The following is a 16,187-nucleotide window of genomic DNA, read 5'->3' on the forward strand; positions in this document are numbered from 1 at the left end:
GACTGAGTTCAAAACACACTGACGCTGTCCTGAGAGGCCTCCGACAGAGAGAAGCAGGGCCCCCTCTATAGAAGCCGTTTCTTGGGAAAGGTCCAGATTTCTCCCAGCACTTCCTCCTCTATTCTCTCTGTTATTCATGCTACATCGGACGTCCCATGCTGCGACTTCCCCCTCTTCAAATGGATTTTCAACAAAGTCTCTCTTTGCTAATCAAAACTTTTTTGATTACTTTCTTTATCACTTTTTTTTAAAATTCAGAAGTATTTTAGTGGCTTGGCTCCCTGCCGTCTCTCAAAACTGTAGTGAGGTGTGAGGAGGGCAGGAGCCGACCCCGTCTGCGTCTGCACAGACCATCGTTCTGTGGGTATCAAAGCTGCCATGTCCCTCCCAAGAGACACAGCAACATTTTGTGCTACAATAGTTTACTGCATTTAGTATCCATTCATTATTGAAAAAACAGATTTTTCTCATAGCCTTGGACCTACCCCTCCCAGGAGAACATTTTTCTGCATAACGATGTGGCTTATCTTTGATGTGGACAGAAGCCACTGGGCATCTCTGTTTGGGGCATTTCTTCTCTCCAACCTGCAGCGGGGGCAGCGCGTCATTCCAGAGAGGACACAGCAGTGACGACGAGACAAAATCGGCGTTTGGGTTTTCCAGGCCATCCATATATTTGGCCCAAGTAGATTTACTAACCCACTACTGTCACTGAAAATCCTCAACAGCACATTTTTGCTGGGGACAGAGAGGGGGAAGGATGGTCTGAATAAGGAAATGGCATGTGTGCTCACTGTGCTTACGCTTGGTAGAACAAGAATGTCAAGAAAGGAAGGCCTGGCGGGTGAGAACAGGACCCATTGTGCTGGAATCCTGTTGGCGGCAAACAGAGAGTTTCAGTCTGTGGTGAATTCACACTGTTACTAGGCATGGAAAACAATGAGAGTTTTATGAGACTTGTTTACACGTCTAGAAAATACATCTAGCTCCTTGAAGCAGAGTGTGGTGGCAAACGTCTGACATTCAGTTACTATGCACAAAAGAGTTCCTTCCCACAAGGCCGGCAGGTTCGGGAAGTCCTCCCGTATTCGAGGTACCAGGAGCCATAAATCCATATTTAATTAGCTTTGAACGAAATGCAAGAGATGATAGGCTCTTTGTGCTAAAAATGAAACCAAAACCGACCGGGTTGATTTATGTCTAATTCAGAGTTGTAATTCAATTGAAACGACACCCTGAATTTTAAAAATCTCTCTGGCAAAGCCCGTCCCACGTGAAATTCAAATTCAGAGTCTTAGGGCTTAGGAATCTCCATGTTCTGATTCTCTGCCACATTGCTTAAGATGTTTACTCAACCCTCTTCAACAGCTTACTTCCTTAACTGGCTTGCTTCTCATTAAATCACTGCATTTCTTAGTGACTCAAAGTTATGAAGCTCAAGTTTGAATACAAACACGTTGGGATTTCTTAATGGATAACTTATTTGACAGTCCTTAGCTCTCGTCTTCACCAGGCACATGTCTATGGGAGGAGGCTGACGCTGAGTTTAAATGTAGGCTGCTGAGGCAAAGGTTGAAATGAAAAGGTCAAGAAAACGATGAATTTAGAAACTTGTGCCAGGTGGTGAAATAGAGATCTCAATAGATAGTGAAATCTTAATAGTACACCTGGAAAATACAGATTCACAATCAAAACCTTAGCTGTTATGCAAGTTTTACAAACAAAAAAAGAGGAATTCCTCTAAATTAAAGCTTCTATCTTCTTTTACTCTAGTAAGAGCAAAAAAAGAATGTAAAAGTTATGAAATAATACTATTTCAATAGCAGGTTAATGAATTATTTTTGAATAACTTGAAATATATGCGTGCACTCATACATGATCAACTTCCTTCGGGCAGGTTGCCCAAATGCTTTATTCTTGCTAAGGTGTTCATTACACACAACACCGTGTGGCCACCCTGGGCGTGGGCATCCCTGCAAACCACAGCACAAGGTTCTCTGGGCCCCTTCGCAGTCGACCTCAAAGCAGCCACTCTTGGTGTTCTTTACGTCGACTTTTTTTTGCACAGCAGGATGTCTTGAGGGTCCCCAGGCCATTGTGTGCATGAAGTGTGCTCGTCCCTCTGCAGGTGACACCCCGGCTTGTGGTGAAACCCTGGCTAGTGGATATGCCGGCATCCCCTGGGATTCCGGTCCATCAAGGTGGCCACCGGCCACCAGGGCTTGTAAGAAACCCTGCTGGGGCTTCTCACCTCCTCACCTCCTACTCACCCCACCAGGCATGGGATGCAGCTTGCGTCTCTTCCTTTGGGGCAGGCTCCTTACCTTCCAGACTCTGGCTCATTTAGGTTCTTCTGGGTCCTCAGTGTTCCCACAGGCTGTAGGAGCCTATGATATTAGAGATGATCTGACTGTTCCTCACTGTTAGGCTGTGTATGTCTCTCTCTATGATGTTTTATATCCTAACCAGAAGGAAAAATCTCCAAATACCTGAATATATACATTTTATATATCTCCTTTGGAAAAAAAAAAAGCAATGGCCAGGTGAGGTGACTCATGCCTGTAATTCCAGCACTTTGGGAGGCCAAGGCAGGTGGATCAGTTGAGGTCTAGAGTTCAAGACCAGCCTGGCCAACATGGCGAAACCCCGTCTCTAAAATAATAAATAAATAAATAAATAAATAAATAAATAAATAAATAAGCCAGGTGTGGTGGCAAGTGCCTGTAGTCCCAGATACTTAAGAGGCTGAGGTGAGAAGATCGCTTGAGCCTGGGAGGCGGAGGTTGCAGTGAGCCAAGATCAGGCTGCTGCACTCCAGCCTGGGTGACAGAGCGAGACTCCATTTCAAGAAAAAAAAAAAAAGAAAAGCAGAGAATTTATTTATATTTATTTATTTCCCTCCCAACTACTGAAGGTTCCCAGACCTGCAGGTGGGCCCTGGAGTTGAGGGTCCCCCACAGTCCGCCCCTCCCCGGCTTCTGTCCAGCAACCCTCTTTCTTCACTGAGCCCTGTCCCCTGTCCCCAGCACATGCTTCACTGAGTGCTGTCCCCTGTCCCCGGCACACGGGTTCCCCGCCTTGCTGTGTGTTACCCCTTCTGAAGGTAAATATTTTGTACCACCCTGGAGTAGGTTGACTCTTGTTTTGTAGGATCAGGAAGATTTAGCGATAACTGGAGACTGTCTGATATAAATAAAATTTTACTGTATACATGAGAAATAGAAGTCCCGGTATTTTTAACCTATAGACTGTATAGTATAACTATTTTAATTTAGACTGAAGTGTTTTTAGCACCCTCCGGCAACTTAGAAATATTCATTTAGTCCTTTCTTTATCAAGTAAGAAAATGAACTGCTGCTATAACAACAGTCTTTATTAACTGACCACAGAATAGACAAAATAAAAACTAGAAACTTCACCCACCTTTTCTGCTTTTTACAAATTCTATTTAGGAAGCATGAGTTACCTCTATTATTAAATACAATGAGCATTGACAGCAAAGTAATTATAATTTTAAATCAAAATTTTAGGAGAAGCGAAGTTTGGGTTCCTCAGCTATTTAGTTTTCAACACTTGGGGAGTAGTCATTTAGGTAAGTATTTTTAAGGTACTGTTTGAGGTGTCTACATGAGTGTGAGTGTGCACACCACACCTAAAATACAGAGAGATGCCTCTTCCACAAACTTCAGTTTATCAAACTGAAAGTTCTTCTCAACTAATCTGAGAACCAACTTGTAAGAAAAAAAGAATTTCTATTTAGTGTTGGTGGCCAACTGGAATATTCTTAACACTAAAACTCAATTTTACAAAACTACTGTTTTAAATTCTTCCTCTTAGACTCATTGTTTTATGTTTAATTTCTGATCCAAGAGAATTTTCAGCTTCATTTAGCATTTTTATTTCCTCCACCCCCAGCTGTAAAGAAAAAAAACAAACAAAAAAAAACAAATTGGAATTGTAAGCAGTTGAGGCAGGAATCCAAGTGGTCTTTTCCTGCGACTCCAGCCCTTTCTGGAGGGTTCTGCCCTTTCCCCTTCAGGCATCTGTTCTGTCTTCTGTGAACCTGCTGCCCACACGGGAACGCTGTTTCTCATACTCTGGGCTCTGGAGGCTTTCACGTCCATCCGGCTGTGTCCATCCTGGGCACATTTGCCTTAAACATCACTTAAAGGGTTGCCAAACAAGTCAGTAATCAAGACAAATAATACCTTAATGCAATTTTAAAGTCAAAACTAATGCAAAAACATCCACTACGAATAAGATATTAAAATCTTAACTCAAGATGAGGTTATTGCCTCTATTCTAGTGACTTCCAAAGTCACTAACTCTGATGAATGCCAATATCTAAAAACACATCATTCTGTATTCCATTTCTATGTTATATGTAAATTTCAATCTTATGTGCTTAAGTTATTCCTTTTATTTCCAGTATTTATTCGTGTGTTTGGGGTATGATGGTGGGAGGGTCCTTTTTACACTTTTTATCTTTTGCTACTAGCTGTATGACATTCAGCAAGTTACATAGTCTTTCTTTTTCTCGATTTCTTCTTCCATAAAATGAGAATGAGTATCTGTCACACAAGGCTATTAGAAGGCTCGGCGAATTGGCACCTGTTAAGAACTGAGAGCGACACCTTGCAAAAGTGACTATTGTATGTGTTGACCTTTATTATTGCTGTTTTTGTTGTTGTTGCTGCTGCTGTTGTCTTTCCTGTTCTATTACAAGTCAGATTCCTTTGTGTCTCACCCGTGGTGTCTGCGGTGAGGACCAAAAGACTCTCCCACATGGTTGCCATATTTCTCAGCATTCATTCCCCTTCCACGCTTGGAATCGTTTAGCTTTCCATTCCTGCAGCAGCTGTACTGGAAGCTGCGTGTTGTCTGCTTTGATGAACATAGCCTGGGATGCTGTGGGCGCGAAGGCAGAAGGAAGCAGCTCCCGCCAGCAGGAGGGCCCTGCTCCACTCTTAAGCCTCCGAACCGCAGCACCTTTAAGGAATCCACTCAGCTGTGTAAATTGAAGGATTCCAGAAAGCAGCCTCCAGGGTGACGCTGACCTAAAATTCTACCACTTATCTTAGGCTAAGCATTACATTTTGTATTCAACCCTCTTTTCAAATGCCAAAACCTTTACTTTTTTCACCTTGGCATAAAATAATTTAACAGGTACCTCGCAGATGGGGGAGTAGTTGGGATGAGATACCCAGGAGTTCAAGAGAGTAATTACCCAACTCTTCAAGGGATATTTATTACACATCCGGTAAGCGTTCAGCTTGTACAGGGATCTGAAGATACGAGGAAATGAGCAACGCGGTTCTTTCCCTCAAAAGTTAATGGGTAAAGAGATACATGGGAGAAATGACAAAGTGTACTTGGGCTGAATTGGGCACTTCACTTCTCTGTGCTGTGGTTTCTGTACTCTGAGGACTTAGTGTAGAGAAATGCATAAAGACATTGATTCATTCCAGGTACTGGCACATTGCAAGTCCTCAGGAAGTGTAAGCTGTTGTTCTTAACAACCATAGTAGTAGCAGGTCTTAAAAGATCAGTGAGCCGGGAAGCTCTCACAGCAAAAAGGGTGGGTGAGTGGGCATTGAGGAATGAGTAGGAGTTTGCCAGGCAAACAGGAGATGGGAGAGAAGAAGAGGATTCAGGCATAGAAAACAGTAATAGCAGAAGCAGAGACATGGGTAGAATAGGGCAGATAGGAGCCGCAGAGAGAGTGAGCCCAGTTTCACAGTAGGATTTACCCCACATGGACCCTCTGGTGACCACAGGGCCCCAGGACAGGCACTGCAGGACGGCTGGTGAGCAGCTCAATTTGTGGGGTTTTGGAAGCATCGCACATAAACCTACAGAGCCTTCTTTTCTTTCTCCTTTTCTTTTTTCCCCCCCAGGGGCACATTTCTCTGTTTATATTTTCTCTCATTCTAAAACCATGTTGACAGATATGATTATTTACGAGTTCGTTAATAAACATTTACGGCAAGTGATATGGAAAACAAAGTATGTGATCTATGATGAATCAGAAAAAACATCCTCACAATATATGTAACAGAGTGATATATAAATATAATGGACATCTTTACTTTTATAAATGAATGTGAAAATATTACAAAATAACAATCATACATATATATTTCACAGGAAGAGAGTGCAAATGCCCAATACCTACAGGAAAATAAGGTAACTCATTGTAATTTATTTTCTCTCCTCTTCTGATGTTTCTCCTCACCTCTTTTTTTCTTGTGAGAGCTAGAGGATAATTCAGAATAAAGTCCCTGCTCTTCTGTGCTATGCTAGACTACAAGTATTTCAAAGGTTGAGGCTATGATTTCTCACAGTAACACCCACTGCATCTAGGGCAATGTCTCAAGTGGCGTAAACACTGAAACCTTTCACTTGTGTAACACATTTTTGTTGCTCACTTATATGAGTCAGCTGCTTTTCTAGTTCTTTGAGATACATTGTTAAACAAAGGAGTCAAAAATGCCTGTCTTCCCGTAGCATAGATTTCATCAGATAGAATGAGGAAGTGGTGGTAATGGACACAGAAGATATACGAGTAAGCCACACAGAATAGAGCAAGAGAGAAATTCTATTTATGTCCAACAGCAACTATTCTGTAAAATAATATTTCAAAGGCTTGGTGTAGCAGGGAGGTAAGAAGTTTAATCAGAAATGCTGTGACCGGATCTGAAGGTTAAAGCCAACATGTATTGATGATGTGAATTTGCTCACCTTAAAAAACATTTCTTAAAATCAAATGATTCTAAAATTCTAAATTTGGAGGAGGCTGGGAGGGTTCAATGAGCATCGTAATTTATACTTCTGGGAAAGAGGATGTAGAAGTGAGAGAAGATACAGACCCAGAGAGGAGGGTTTCGCTCCCAGTCTCAGAGGCAGCCTTGCAGCCTCATGTTTCTCATGCATTTGGGGGCATGGCCTTTATAAATCCCACTCATCCAGGGTGACTTCTGCCCCCATGAAAGTGGGAAATCATGGACAAACTACTGTTCTATCAGAAGCCCTCACAAAACACCCAACACTTTTTCTTTTACTCAAAGACATGTTAAATGTTTAATTAATTAATTCACTAATGAAGCCCGTAAGCTGTGCCAGGCATTGCTGGAACTGATGGGGGTTCATCCTTGAGTAACACGACAGCAACCAGTCTCCCTGGAGCTGATATTCCAAAAGGAACTTTTTCTAAGTCAAGGTTACATCTGAGCAAACTCAACATCTGATGATTCCTTTCCCGATGGCCCAACCTTCTGCCAGCTGGTTATACTGAGAATCAACAGGTGTTGGGTTTTTCCCACTCCATCCCCTGCCTCTCACCCATTCTCCATGACTGACGTCCTGATCTTGTCCTGGGAGGCTGACCCTAAAGGATGGTACTAACCAGCTCCCTGGCTGGCTGCCTTCCTGTGGGGTTGGCCAATGAAAGTCACTGGCTGGAGACAGGAGGACGGAGAAGAGGGAGGATGCGGTATTTTCTCTTTGCTCTTGGAGCATTAGCGCACGGGCAGCCCCTGTGTCCATCCAGGGTGTTAGTGGCCACCGCTGGTCGGCTGCTTCTCCGTAGCTCCATGTCCCACCGAGTGCTGGCAGCTCCATTTCCTTCCTTGCTCTCTCCAGCCTTCCTGCTATTGCTGGGCTCAAGCGGCCCCAGCACCCCTTCTGAGACCCTTAGCTCTGCCCCAAAATCTGTAAATAGTCTTTCCATCAGTGTCTCTCCTCTGAAAGGTAAGAGTGCAATTCTGCTGCCTGCCAGGCCTCCGCCTGATAATCCAGCTTTGCACCAAGAATGGGACTCTTGGTGAGAAGCAAGGAGATGAATGCATGCTCTAAGCATTAAAATCTCAGGCAAGGCCATGCTGATGTACAGCTCATGTGGACAAGTGAACACAGAAACGAGAGTGTGTATGCGGAATCCATCACAGAGCGTCCACAGCCTGTGGTGACAAGTTCCCCCGCAGGAGAGCAAGCTGGGGATCACATGAGTGTGTGTGTGTGGAAGGCACTGTGTCTTTTTCGCACATCCAAGAAGGCTCTTCTGAGAAATGGGCTTTTAGGAATTACTTGAGTCAATAAAGTTTTGGGCCCAAAGACCTAGTATCCCCCCGAAAGTGTGAAGGTCCAGAGATAAGAAAGAGTGATGATATCTAGTCAAAGCTAAAGCTGAGCCAGTTCCCCAGAGTGAAGAGGAATGAGAACCTATAGAACTAAGACCCTGGAGGGAAGGTGAAGATTTATGTCATTGTGGGGATGGATGTGAGCTGTTGAGTACTTGGGGCTTTATGGGGAGTCTAATGAAATGCCATCAAAAGACCAGCTGAGGGGGCATCACACTTACATTTGTGGTGTTGTGGATGAGGCTATTGTCTGACTGAGAGGGGCTGGAGGGGGAGTTGAGGAATTAGTGCAGTCCCCAGGCCATGGGGGCAAGATCTTGAACGAGTCCATCACAGGCCTCCATGTGAAGAACTAGATTTGAGAGACAAGTAAAACAGGATTGAGTGCAGCACCCAAAGGTTGCTTGTAGAACAAGAGATAAAGTCACCCTGAGCAGAACCCAGAGCGTCTTGTTGGGGAGGTTCTTGATCACTTTAACAGGACACTTAGGATCAAGCCACATCCCTGAAGGCAGGAGATGACCGCTGCCTCCAGCCTGTTGGGGCTCAGCTCTGCGCTGAGGCTTTTCAGAAAGGCTTGTGGGTAAATCGTTAGAAAGAATGGGCCGCAGAGACAGGCACATGCACTTGCCTGTATGTATCCTTTGTGGTTGATGTTGTTCTTTGAAGTCTTCTAGAACTTGCTATAATTGACCAAGTCTTATGATTGAAAGAGTGAGGCTTTGAGGCGTCTCAGACCTAAGGTCAAGGGCAGCTCTGCCCTCACTGGCCATGTGACTCTGGGAAAGTGACGTGGCCTTCGTTTACTAGTCTATGAGGTGGGGATAATAACAGTAAGAGCACAGCACTGTGGTAAAAACGGATGGCTTCAGGTGAACCTGCTGACTCACAGCGGGTTCCCTGCGACTTCAGTTCTCACTCAGAAGACATAATCCAAACTGTCTAGTGCTTAATGGGTATGTTTTCTCTCCCTGTCTGCTTCAACCCCCTGGACTTGCCCCTAAACCTCCTCCACCCCCCAAAAACTGTAAATACCTTGAGTTTAGGGGGACACCTTATAAATAAGTATTCCTGCGTGAACTGTCCATCGCCACAGGCTCTTAGTAAAGACTTGTTGGATTGCATCGGATTGCTATCCACACTCAGCAGCCTGACCCTCAGCAAAGCTCAAGGATTCAAGGTGATGGGCAAAGCAGGCAGTTTTGAGTCCTACTGGGAAGCTGGAGTGGGTTGGGAATGCCGGAACCTCACTTGGCATGTTCCAAAGCAGAAGCTCTTGGTCTTGACTGAGTCTTAGAATTAGCTGGGGTTGGGTAGGGGAGGTTTAAACATCTCTGATGCCCAGGCCTCACTCCAGATCCATCACATCAGACTCTCTGGGGGCAGGACCCAGGCATAAGCATTTCACAGCTCCCTGGTTGCTTTCTATGTGGAATCAGGGTTGAGAAACTCTGTTCTAGTCCACAGTATCACCAGCAGACATGGGGAATTACAGCCATGTCATAAGTAACCCTTGGACTGCACTGCCTCTGATAAGATCCACAAGGTCATTGCCTTTCTACAAGTCATTGATGATGGGAAGCCCTGATCATTTTCAAGATCTCAGTCATTAATATTGTGGATTGAAAAAGAAATATGTAGAAACAGGAACAAAATACTTTCATTATTTCTTATCCTTTGGCATACATTGAATTAGAAAACAAACCATCTAAATACTCTCACTTCAAGTTTAAATTTTTGTGAACTCCGGAAAAATAGTTTATTTATTAATTCATTTATATACTCACTCGTTTAGCTACGATCTTCAGCAAATTGTATGTGGATTTTCCACTAGAACATAAGACAAGAGGGCATTGCCTGGTGTTCATTCACCATGTCTCCTTCACCCGTAACAATGCCGGGGACACCTCAAGTGCTTGTATTATTCTATGCAGGCTGCCATAACAAATACTACACACTGGGCAGCTGAAACCCAGAAATCTATTTTCTCACAGCTCTGGAGGCTGGAAGTCGAGATCAAGGCATGGGCAGGGTCGGTTTCTCCCAAGGCCTCTCTCACGACTTGTAGATATGATCTTTCATCGTGTCCTCACGGGGTCATTCCTCTGTGTGTCTCTGCATATCCAAATGTCCTCTTCTAAGGACACCAGTCACATCGGATTAGGGTTCATCCTAAAATAACCATTTTAACTTAGCCACCTTTTAAAATGTCCTGTCTGAAAATACAGTCACATTCTGAGGTTGTGGGGGTCAGGGCTTCAGCGTATGAATTTATGGGGGAGGGCAAAATTGTGTTTATAACACTGCTCGATGCATACAAAATAAAATGAATAGATGAAAATATTTGTAACAATGGAATTGGAGAAAAATGTGAAAATTCATTTGGGGTGCTTGTTAGATCTCCAAAAGAGTAGGTTTGGGGTAGAAATGCTGGAAATTCAGTGGTGGTCTGGGGTGAGCTTCCTTGAAACTTGATCTGTCTTCCTTGGAAGGCATGCATCAGCCCATACCTTAGAATTTGACAGGAGACAATATCAAGGAAAACTTTCTCATCTCACAAAGATGGGAAAGAGGAAAAGTGATCTGCCATCTCCCTGTGTGTAGAGGAGGGCAGTGGTGCACGGAATAGGAGAGCCAGCGGATGCAGCCACTTGCCCTGAAAAGTTTGCATGGGCAGCTGGCGTGGGCAGCGATGCTGCTGTGACAGAGGCCGAGGTGCCACCGGTGGTTCTGAGACGTGTGGAGAACATTTCACTCTTGGGAGCTGCTTCTTAGTCACCACAAAACATCCATCAGAAACGAATCTGCCCATGTCCTGCCCGTGTGCTTCTGCAACATGTTGTAACCTGACACCGTTTTTGCATAAAGTTTGTAATTGGACCATTGCACCAAAGAAACCTGAAAAGCCTGCCGTGAATCATCAGGCACGGGAAGAAAGAGAGTGATGTCACGGAAATCTCATTAAAGTGTCCCCGTGCACATTGGAGATTCTTCGTTCTGTGCCACAGTCAGGAGAGGGGAGAAAACCTTTCCTAGGTGATGCTCCCTTGAAGGCTGAGTCTGAGTGTTTTAGGTATTTCCTTTTAAAGAAATCATGCACTATGACAAACGAAAGTGTGTATGATTGCATTGTTACTTTCCTGTGCGTGGCTGGACACACACTGGCGTCAGTCCTTGCCTGGGAAACAGTGGCATTCTGTACTTTATTGGAGTGCATTCTTGGGAAGCATTTGTTTGAGATCCTCTAGGGTCATCTAAGAGGCTCCCATGGCAAAGTGGCTGAAGATAAAAGTCAAGGTGAATCTAGCAGCTCAAAGTTTTCATGGGTCATTTATGATGGGTGTTAGGTCATCATCCTTGCCTATAAGATTGGAAATTAGGAGGCAGACTGACGTTTAAGCAAATAATTAGTAGTGTAAGTAAAGTTAATATGAAGAATAAGTCAGCTGGGCATGGTGGCTCACACCTATAATCCCAGCACTTTGGGAGGCCAAGGCAGGAGGATCAATGGAGCACAGGAGTTCCAGACCAGCCCAGGCATCATAGTGAGACCTAGGTTAAGACCTCGTCTCTATTAAATTTGAAAAGATTAGGCAGGGGTGGTGGTGCCTGCCTGTGGTCCCAGCTACTCAGGAGGCTGAGGTGGAGGGTTGATCGAGCCCAGAAGGTCGAGGAGCAGTGAGCCATGATCATGTCACTGTGCTCCAGCCTGGGTGACAGAGCAAGACCCTCTCTCAAAAAAAAGCCAATTTGAATGTTCTGTGTATGTATGTCTACATGCCCATGTGGTATGTGTACACATGTGTATGTGGATGCCTGTATGGTACATGTACCTGTGCCTGTGTTTGCATATGTGTACATGCATGTACACGTGTAAATCTTTATGTGTATGTAGGTTTGTGTGCAAGAAAGTACATGTCTATATGTGTGTTAACATGTGCATGTATGTGTGCACATGCCTATGTGTACACACATACAATGTGTGCATGCATGTACGCACCTATATAAGCATGTGTGTGCATGCTTGTATGTGTATGTACATGTGTGTGCATATGTGCATGTCTGTGTGTGAACATGTGTGTGCATGTGTGTGCCTGTCTGTATGTGTACATCTCTGTGTACACATACATGTGTGTATAGGCATGTATGCATGTGTGTGGCTGCCTATACGTGTACGTCTGCATGTGTCCACGTATGTGTGTATAGGCATGTATACATGTGCATGTGGTTTGGAACAGGGAGCTGCAGCATGACAGGCATGGCATTGTTCAGAGAAGAGAAGTGAGAGAAAGCTCCTGAACTCCTCCTCAGGAAGGCATCAGGAAGCGCGGCCTCTGCCTATCGGGATCTCACCACAGGGCTCTCCTCCCGACCCACTCCGCTGTGAGTAGAAGGGGGACATTGTCCCCACCAAGCCCCTGCATCCAGTTCTTTCCCATCTGCTTGCCTTTTTCTCTGCAGGCTCCTGTCGGATGTACAGAGCCTCTTCAAGGGTAGTCCCTGTGACTTCCACCATGGGGTTGAGAGTGTAGACTGAGTTTTATGGAAATATCTCACGTGGTTCCACTTTCTCTGTTGGGGCCACTGAGCAATGCATTCCTTCTGGGCCCCTGTGGCCTTATTTTTCTGTTTTTTTCTTCACGCTCTATTGTTGAAGGTTCTATGGTTTCATGTACTTTATCCCGATAGCATGTTGCCCCCTCATAGCAGCTGGTTATTTGGCCCTGATGAGGTGGAGCTGGGGTTCCCGTTCCGGCTCCAGCCCTGGGCTGTTTGAAATTCACCCCGCCCTGGCTCTGGTTTCCTCTCCCTCTGGTTTCTAGTAAGGGGAGCGCCAGTCCAGTTTGAGCTCCACTGTCACTGCCGTCACCTTCTGATGGAAACCTGCTAGTTGTAAAGTCACCTCCCTCCATGCTCCATGGGAACGCTTGACGACTCCAGATATCCTATAATTAACTGCAGGGCTTGACGGGGGACAGAGAAACTCCACCGCATGTTTATTTTTACAAAGAGGCAGCCGCACAGAGGTTGCTGAGCACACATTTATGCTGAAACACTCGCCTAGGCAGCCCTCTTCATGGCCTGTAGGATGACAGTGAGGGCACTGTTGCGTTCAGGAATTGCCACAGGAAATGACTTTATGCAAATAATCCCAGGGGAGATGCTGTAGGCTCTGAGAAAGCCGTAATTACAGCTTCCACCCGGGCATTTTCAGTGATCAAGTCTCTGGAATGTAATCTTTCCAGGCCTTCTGGAACTCGGAGTGATAAACAATCATTTGGGATAATTGCCCGAGAGCAGCCTCCACTCTCCCAGAGGCCGTGGGGCAGAAATTCCAAATCCCTGCCTCTGAGAAGGGGGTCCTTTGGCCACCTCCCTCCGCGGTCCTGGCCAACATGTCTGCATCTCTGAAATGGAGCTTTCCTCTCTCCTGGGCTGTTCGGAAACCGCTTTCTGGGATAGACATCTCCAAGGAAGAGCCGTGTCTACTTTGTTTCTTCCCTGCCTCTCACACCCGGTTCAATGTGATACCACAAATATGGCGAGCTGTTTGAAATAATTTGCAGAACCCAACACTGAAGACAAGCTCCAACCTTCCAGGGTATATTTTGAGTATTTTAGCACAAGTGTCAAGATTTTATGCGTTACAGTATGCTCATGATATCTTCCCTGCGGTTTATTTTGGGCGAGATAAAATCTGTAGCAATTAGTTTCTCACAAGTCTATTTTATGCAGAAGAATCTGTTATTTCCTAGGCGTGTGATTTCTTTGGTTTACCTTTACCATGAGTGTCTTCCTTCCCAGATCCGTGCTCCCCCTTGGGGTTGGCAGTTGTCCTTCGCTTCTGCCTTCTGGGCTGTGCTCTGTCCCTTAAATGCTGTTTGGGAAGATGTCAAGTGCAAATGAGGAAGCTGCTGTAGGTTAGTGAGCCATACCCAGGACCAAAATAGAAAAGTGCTGGTACCAACAGGAAATGAGAGAGTGTGTGTGCAAAGATGAGGCTATGGTTGGGATTTTGTATTTTAATCTTGTCTGAAACGTGTGTATTTCTGTCATGGGAACCAGCAAAGGACATAGAAACAGGTAGCGTAAGACCCCTTAAGATAAAGGGAAGGAGTCCATTATTTGCATAGAGCAGGTGTCTATGGGCGGTCCACTTTCTCTCTTTGCGTTTCTTCGAATTCTTCATTTTTACTCCATTCAACCACTGGTAAACCCTTGGTCAAACTGTTAATTGAGACGTAAATTCCATTGTAGGTATCCCTGCGATCGAAGGAAATAAAAATTCTGTCTCTCTGGAATTAGGAAGAGCATGCAGAACGTTGAAAGGGTTTAAGATGGACTAAGGTGTGTGTGAAAATGCCTCTTTTCAAAAAACCAGAAAAGAGAGCCTGCACTAATTACATGATTGTGCTTTCTTTTTAAAAAAGTTTCCAATTTTACTTAGTTAAATGGGAGAGAAACCACAGCAGATGAGGCACTCTGGGCCTTTTTCTTTTTTTCAGCAGTGGAGCAGCAGAAATCATGGATCACAAGTGTCTCTGTAATCAGGCTGCACCGAGACATTTCTCGGCATTTCTGATGTTTCAACCCTACCCCACCTGCCAGGAGGAGGCTCCAGCCCGCCAGGAGGGCAGGAGGCCGTTGCTGCTGCCACTCCAGAACCTCATAAGGGTTTATTGTCTGCCCACAGTGTATTTGTCAAGGTGGGCACCTTGCGTCGTGGGGCACTCTGTTTTTTTTTTCTCTCTTTCTCTTTCTTTATATATATGCATACACAGACACACACACACACACACAAACACACACACACACGGTCACTGCAGTTTACAAAGAAAAGAAAAGAAAAAAAAGAAGAAAAGAAAAGAAAAAAGGCAAACCAATTCCCCTCTGTCTGGGACCCAGATCAGAGCCAGCCTGCCATGACCAGTCTGGAAGAAGGTGGCAGAGAGGTGGGGCAGCTTCCCGAGGCCTGGGAGGTGCGTCTCCATGGCAACTGCGGGGCTTTCCCAGATGATGTCACACATCACACAGGATTCCTGAGATCCACCTGGAGATTGGCTGGTGAAGGATCACTGCCTTTTATCTTGTTCCAACTCTTTATTTGCGCTATAGACAGGCACTGTTTCTTACCTTAGCTCCGAGAGCAGTTTCTTCTTGATACCTAAACTGCTGGGCTGACCCCGTGTATCCTAGATTCTTTACAAGGGGGAAAAATATGTTTTTTAAACAAACGTGTTACCAGGGTGAAGTCTGAGGAGCTGGAAGGGAGGGAGACAGGGGCTTTGCTGTCCTGAAGTGATGCCTTTGCTGTGGCGTGACAGCTCAGACTGGAGCCGGGCCCCAGGGAAGGGACTAAGGAGGTGTCTGTTGCTTTTCCAGCTCTCCTACTAGCCGATCAGCTCTTCTCCCAGGTGGACCTCCTGATCCTCCGGAACCTCCTGGGTCCTGTCCCAGCAGCTGCAATTTGCAGAAGAGGAGATTGGTCAGGAGGGAGATGCCGTGGCCTCACTAGCAGCTGCAGGCTCTTTGCCTGTTTGTGGTGTAAATGTTTGAGTCTCCCCCTAATTCACATGCTGAAATTCTCACCCCCAAGGTGATGGTGTTAGGAGGTGGGGGCTTTAGGATATGATGAACTCATAAAGGTGGACCCCCCATGAATGGGATTCGAGCCCTTTTGAAAGAGATCCTGGAGAGCTCCCTCACTCCTTCCTCACTCCTTCCACCACGTGAGGACACAGTGAGAAGCCGCCATCTATGACCCAGGAAGCAGATACTCACCAGATACCAGATCTGCCAGAACCTTGATCTGGGACTTCTGACCTTTAACACTGTGAGAAGTGACTGTGTTGTTTGAAAGTCACAGTATATGGTGACAGAACACCACAGGGGACTCAGACACGGCCCCCATGCTTGCTACAGGAAGGCTGCAGTGGAGCCCTCTTCCCTCCTTGAAGTCTGGATATGACTGAAAAACTGTGGGTTCAAGTGTAAACAGGCTTGTTCTGTGAAGATGGACCTTTATTCTGGCAGATTTCAGCGTGTCTT

The 16,187-nt window shown here is 45.3% G+C and overlaps 1 long non-coding RNA gene across 2 annotated transcripts in view; it reads left to right on the plus strand.

Moving 5' to 3' along the window:
* LOC129136240 (uncharacterized) overlaps window positions 1-16,187 on the plus strand; it is a 62,777-nt gene that overhangs the window by 28,104 nt on the left and 18,486 nt on the right. For both annotated transcript variants that reach the window (XR_008537652.2, XR_008537651.2), the window contains exon 2: window positions 1-16,187. This exon is cut by the window's right edge and continues 18,486 nt beyond it. This is a non-coding gene — a long non-coding RNA (uncharacterized LOC129136240).

This window comes from Pan troglodytes, chromosome 8 (assembly GCF_028858775.2).
Source record: "Pan troglodytes isolate AG18354 chromosome 8, NHGRI_mPanTro3-v2.0_pri, whole genome shotgun sequence".
NCBI lineage: Eukaryota > Metazoa > Chordata > Mammalia > Primates > Hominidae > Pan > Pan troglodytes.